The sequence below is a fragment of the Macadamia integrifolia genome, unplaced genomic scaffold (assembly GCF_013358625.1).
Source record: "Macadamia integrifolia cultivar HAES 741 unplaced genomic scaffold, SCU_Mint_v3 scaffold2364, whole genome shotgun sequence".
Classification (NCBI taxonomy): Eukaryota; Viridiplantae; Streptophyta; class Magnoliopsida; order Proteales; family Proteaceae; genus Macadamia; species Macadamia integrifolia.
In genome coordinates this window covers 1-5,276 of record NW_024868660.1, presented here as the reverse complement: position 1 = coordinate 5,276, position 5,276 = coordinate 1, and the positions used below count along the sequence as shown (strand labels likewise).

General features: G+C 38.4%; 1 non-coding gene across 1 annotated transcript; it reads left to right on the top strand.

The window, feature by feature from the left end:
- The first annotated feature begins 4,122 nt into the window (after positions 1-4,122).
- LOC122066368 lies at positions 4,123-4,229 on the top strand. Its single transcript, XR_006136340.1, has one exon. It is a non-coding gene; the product is annotated as a small nucleolar RNA R71 (small nucleolar RNA).
- Positions 4,230-5,276: the final 1,047 nt, after the last annotated feature.

Genomic DNA, 5,276 nt, shown 5'->3' with positions numbered 1-5,276 from the left:
TTAAACTGAAGACAATGCAAGGGGTCATACCTGATTAAAAGTTAGTCATTAGTGTAAAGAGGTTCATGGAGATCCATGACCTCTTCACTACCAGTAGTAGGAAACTCGAGGAACGGTTTCAAATGCTGACCATTAACCTTTGAAATTACCCCTATTTTTGGATTCAAAATCTCCACAGTCCCATGGGGATACACATTATGGACAATAAACAGGCCATCCCATCGGGATCTAAGCTTACCAAGGAAAAAATGCAATCGAGAGTTGTACAATAAGACCTTATCACCAATTGTAAAAGATTTGCGGAGAATGTGCTTATTATGGAAAGCATTGGTCTTTTCCTTATAAATCCTAGAACTTTCATAGGCATCATTCCTAAGTTCCTCCAACTCAGATAGTTGGAGCCTACGATGAATTTCTACATGTGATCAAAGTTGAGCTTCTTGATGGCCCAAAAGGCCTTATGCTCCAACTCAACTGGCAAGTGACAAGCTTTTTCATACACCAAACGGTAGGGAGACTGACCAAGGTTGGTCTTGAATACAGTCCGATGGGCCCACAAGGCATCAATGAGCCTAAGGGACCAATCCTTACAGTTGGGATTAAAAGTTTTCTCTAAGATTTGTTTGATCTGCCTATTAGACACCTCCACTTGGCCACTAGTTTGAAGGTGATAAGGGATAGATAACTTATGGGTGATTCCATACTTTTTCATTAAGGCCTCAAAAGGACGATTACAAAAATAAGTACCCCTATCACTAATTATTACACGTGGTGCACCAAAGCGGGAAAAAATGTTCTCTTTGAGAAACTGAACCACCACTTTGTGGTCATTAGATTTATAAGGTGTGGCCTCTATCCATTTAGAAACATAATCAAGGGCCAAAAGTATGTATAAATTTCCAAAGGAATTAGGGAATGGTCCCATAAAATCGATGCCCCATACATCAAAGATCTCAACTACCAAAATAGGGTTGAGGGGCATCATGTTCCTCTTATTGATACGGCCAAAAGACTGGCAGGCAGGACAAGCTTTGCAAAAATCAAAAGCATCTCTAAAAGGAGTGGGCCAATAAAATCTCCATTGGAGAACCTTTGTGGTAGTCTTATTAGGTCGAAAGTGTTCACCACATGCATGATCATGACAGAAAGAGAGAATAGAATATTGCTCATAATCAGGAACACATCGTCGGATAATCTGATACGGACATATCTTAAACAAATAAGGATCATCCTAGAAAAAGTGCTTGACTTGGGAATAAAACAATACCGGATTTAACCATAAAATGGCATTTCTCCCAATTCAAAACCAAATTCTTAGATGTGCACCTTTTAGGGAAAGATGATGAAGACATTCAGAATAGGAATTCCTATGAATTGAAAAGTCATCCATAAATACTTCTAAGAATTTTTCGACCATGTCAAAAAACATGCTCATCATGCATCATTGGAACGTAGCAGGGGCATTGTAAAGCCCAAAGGGCATACGCCTGTAAGCAAATGTTCCATATGGGCATGCAAAAGTGGTCTTATGTTTGTCCTCTAAAGCAATTGGGATCTGGTTATAGCTAGAATATCCATCAAGAAAATAATAGTATTCATGTCCAACTAACCTCTCTAACATCTGGTCAATGAATGGCAATGGGAAGTGGTCCTTCTAGGTTGCCCCATTAAGTTTTCTGTAGTCTATGCACACTCTCCACCCTGATTGGACACGGATTGGAATTTGTTCATTATTGGCATTGGGAACTACAGTCACCCCAGACTTCTTGGCACTACGTGAACTAGGCTAACCCATTGGCTGTCAGAAATAGGATAAACTATTCCATGATCCAGGTACTTTAGGATCTCTTTCTTAATAGCTTCCATCATCACTGGGTTAGCTCTTCTTTCAAGTTTTGTGGATGATTTGGAATCCTCCATAAGATATATATGATGTTGCACAATAGAAGGGCTTATACCTTTGATATCAGCCATGGTCCAACTTAGGGCTTCCTTATTATCTTTTAACACTTTAAGTAACTCCTCTCCCTGGCTAGAAGTCAAATTTGAAGAAATTATTCTAGGACGATTCTGGTCAGGCCCTAGGAAAGCATACCTCAAATTAGATGGCAACTCTTTAAGATCTAGCTTAGGGGGTTCAACTATGGAAGGTTTGGGAATGGAATTAGAAAGGGGTCCTAAGGGCCCCATAGGTGTGTGAAGACTCAAGACTTCAGAAAAGAAATTTTTACTATCATCATCCAACTCATCCATATACTCTTGGAATTTTGAATCAAAATCAACATCAAAGTTGGTAACAAAATCATCAAAAAAATCCAGAGTATCCTCAAGCATATTGATCTCTTCTTCCATATGTGGTTGCTTACCTATCCTAAACATGTTAAACTCAATAGTTTGGTTACCAAGAGATAACCTTAGGAAACCATTCCGACAGTTGATTAATGCATTACTGGTAGCCAAGAATGGTCTTCCTAGAATTATTGGGATTTCATCCTTGGTTGAGAAGGGCTTAGTATCTATCACAATGAAATCAATAGATAAATTCCCCCACCTTTAGTAAGACATCCTCAACCATCCCTTTAGGAATCTTAATAGACCTATCTGTCAATTGAAGAGTAGTTCCAGTGGCTTTCAATTCTCCCAATCCTAGTTGCTTATACACATGGTAAGGTAAAAGATTCACACTTGCGCCAAGGTCAAGTAAGGCATGCTCAATGTAGGTGTTGCCTATGACACAAGATATGGTAAGGCTCCCTAGATCCTTATACTTGGCTGCTATAGGCTGAGTAATTATGGAACTGATGTTACCTACCAAGAACGCTTTTTTGGGCACACTAGTGATACGTTTGTGAGTACACAAATATTTCAGTACCTTTGCATAGGCAAGAATCTGGGATATGGCATTCAAAAGAGGGATATTCACTTCTACCTTTTTGAAGACTTCTAAAATTTTATCCAGGAAGCAATCTTCTTTTTGTTTATCAAGCGATCAGGAAATGTAACAAGAGGAACATAGGGATTGTTAGGGATTTACCCTTTTTTAGAAGAATCATTTTTGGTTTCCTCAACCAAATCATCTTTAATTTTAAAAGAATCTTTAGGTTCATCAGACGAACCTAAAACAAGAGGCACACTTGTGTCCTCAACTGAAGGAGAGTTAACAGGAGTAATAGATGGGGAAGATTTAGGAATGCTCTGTTGGTACTCTCTACCACTCCTAAGGGCATAAACAACATTACATTGGTTAGAGGGCCCTTGTTGGTTCTGACCTTGTACTATATTTAGTGGTGCATTAGTTGGTGCTTGTGAACTAACAAGCTGATGATGCCTTGGGTTAGGCTCTGGTTGACTGGGTAAAGTTCCTTTCTCCCTCTCACGCATAATTGAGATAACTTGGGTGAGTTCTCTCATAGAATTTTGATGGCTTGTCATGAGGAGGGCCATATTTTTTTTCAAGTCACTTATTCTACTTAACTCTCCAGTGTTGGTAAACCTAGGTGATAAGATGATAGGAGAGGGGCCCTAGGAAAACTAGCCTAAGGTCCTACATTTGACCTAGGAAAAGTATTTTGGGAAAAATATTGTTGTGCAAAGGGAGGTCTTTGGGGTCCATTTTGACCTTAATTATGAAAATTGGAAGGCCCTGCTTGGTTGCCCTGATTCCAAGAGAAATTTGGGTGATTTCTCCATCCTGGATTGTAGGTGTTACTATATGGATTATTCTGGTATAAGGCATTAATACTATCATTAGAAGTGCCTCCAGAGGTGTTGGGGCATTCTTCTATGACATGTCCAGGGGACTAGCACCAAACACAAATCTTAACCAAATTGAGTGATGATGGCTCTCTAGGAACAATAACCTCAGTCCTCTTAATTAGGCTATTCAAATGGGCTTCCTTAGCTACTATACCATCCATAAAATATCCTTTTCCTCCTATAATTCTTTCACTCTCTTGGGTTGATTCCCACTCATAAGTTTTGTCAGCTAAGTCAAGTAAGAATTCCCATGCCTGTCCTTCATCTGTAAAGGATGTGAATCCCTCAGGCCACATAGACTCTATCATTTGTTTAGTTGGATAATCAATACCCTCATAAATTATTTGACATAAATGCCATAAGTCTAGGCCATGGTGAGGGCATTCTTGGAGTAGATCCTTGAATCTCTCCATAAGTTTGAAAAAGGACTCACCAGGCTTTTGCCTAAACTAAAGGATATCACTTCTAAGCTTACTGATCTTGTGAGTTGGGAAAAACTTCTTAAGGAAAACAACTATGAACTGTTCCTATAAGGTTATGGAATTTGTGGGTAACCCATACAACCACTTCTTAGCTTTGTCTTTTAATGCAAAAGTGATAAACATAAGCTTAACAACATCATCAGAAAGCTGTTGGATCTTAATTAGAACACATACCTCTTCAAATTCCCTTAGAAATAGGTATGCATCCTCAGAGGTCAACCCATGGAAGTGGGGCAACATAGTGATGTATTGAGATTTGAGTTCAAAATTATTGCCCTGGGCTTGTGGTAGAACTATGCAGGAAGGTTGGGCTATTCTAGCAGGGTGGAACCTATCTTTTAGAGATTTAGGTGAAGGGTTTTGATGTTGGTCTCCCATATTGAAAGGTTTTAAAGAGAGCAAACATATAGGGTCACTACTTGTTGGATCTCTTCTTTCTAACTGATTCTTAGTATTACATACCCACCTAAAACTCATGCAACAGAAAACTACCCATAACTAGAGTAAGACAGGCATAAAAGAATGGATAGAAAAACTTTTTTTATGATTTTTTTGATTTTTTTTTTTGGCTTTTTGGGAGCTTACCAGCAGTGATCCAGGGTTGCTCAGATCAATTTCTAAGGTACTACTATAGGGTGAAACCTATCTTTATCATACTGTGAGGCATGGCGACCACCGATACAACTATTATTACAAGTTGTTTTTCTCAGGAATTCAATAAAAAAAAAAACAAAACAAAGCAAATAAAGCACTCCGATTTACCAAAAGAAAGTGAAAAATAACATAGAACTGTCTCCCCGACAACAGTGCCAAAAACTTGTTTGAGATTTTAAAATGTAATCGCAAGCGTACGGATCAATGTAGCTACGAGTTGAACAAAAAGAGAGAAACCACTTTATTTTTTTTTTTTTTGCTACTTTTAATAATGCGAAAGTGAACCGATTAATGATTGTGATCTAATTCTAATTACTATCCTAAACATATGTATCTAAAATAACGTCCTAACCATTCGTCATCTAAGAATTTAAAGACGCAAGC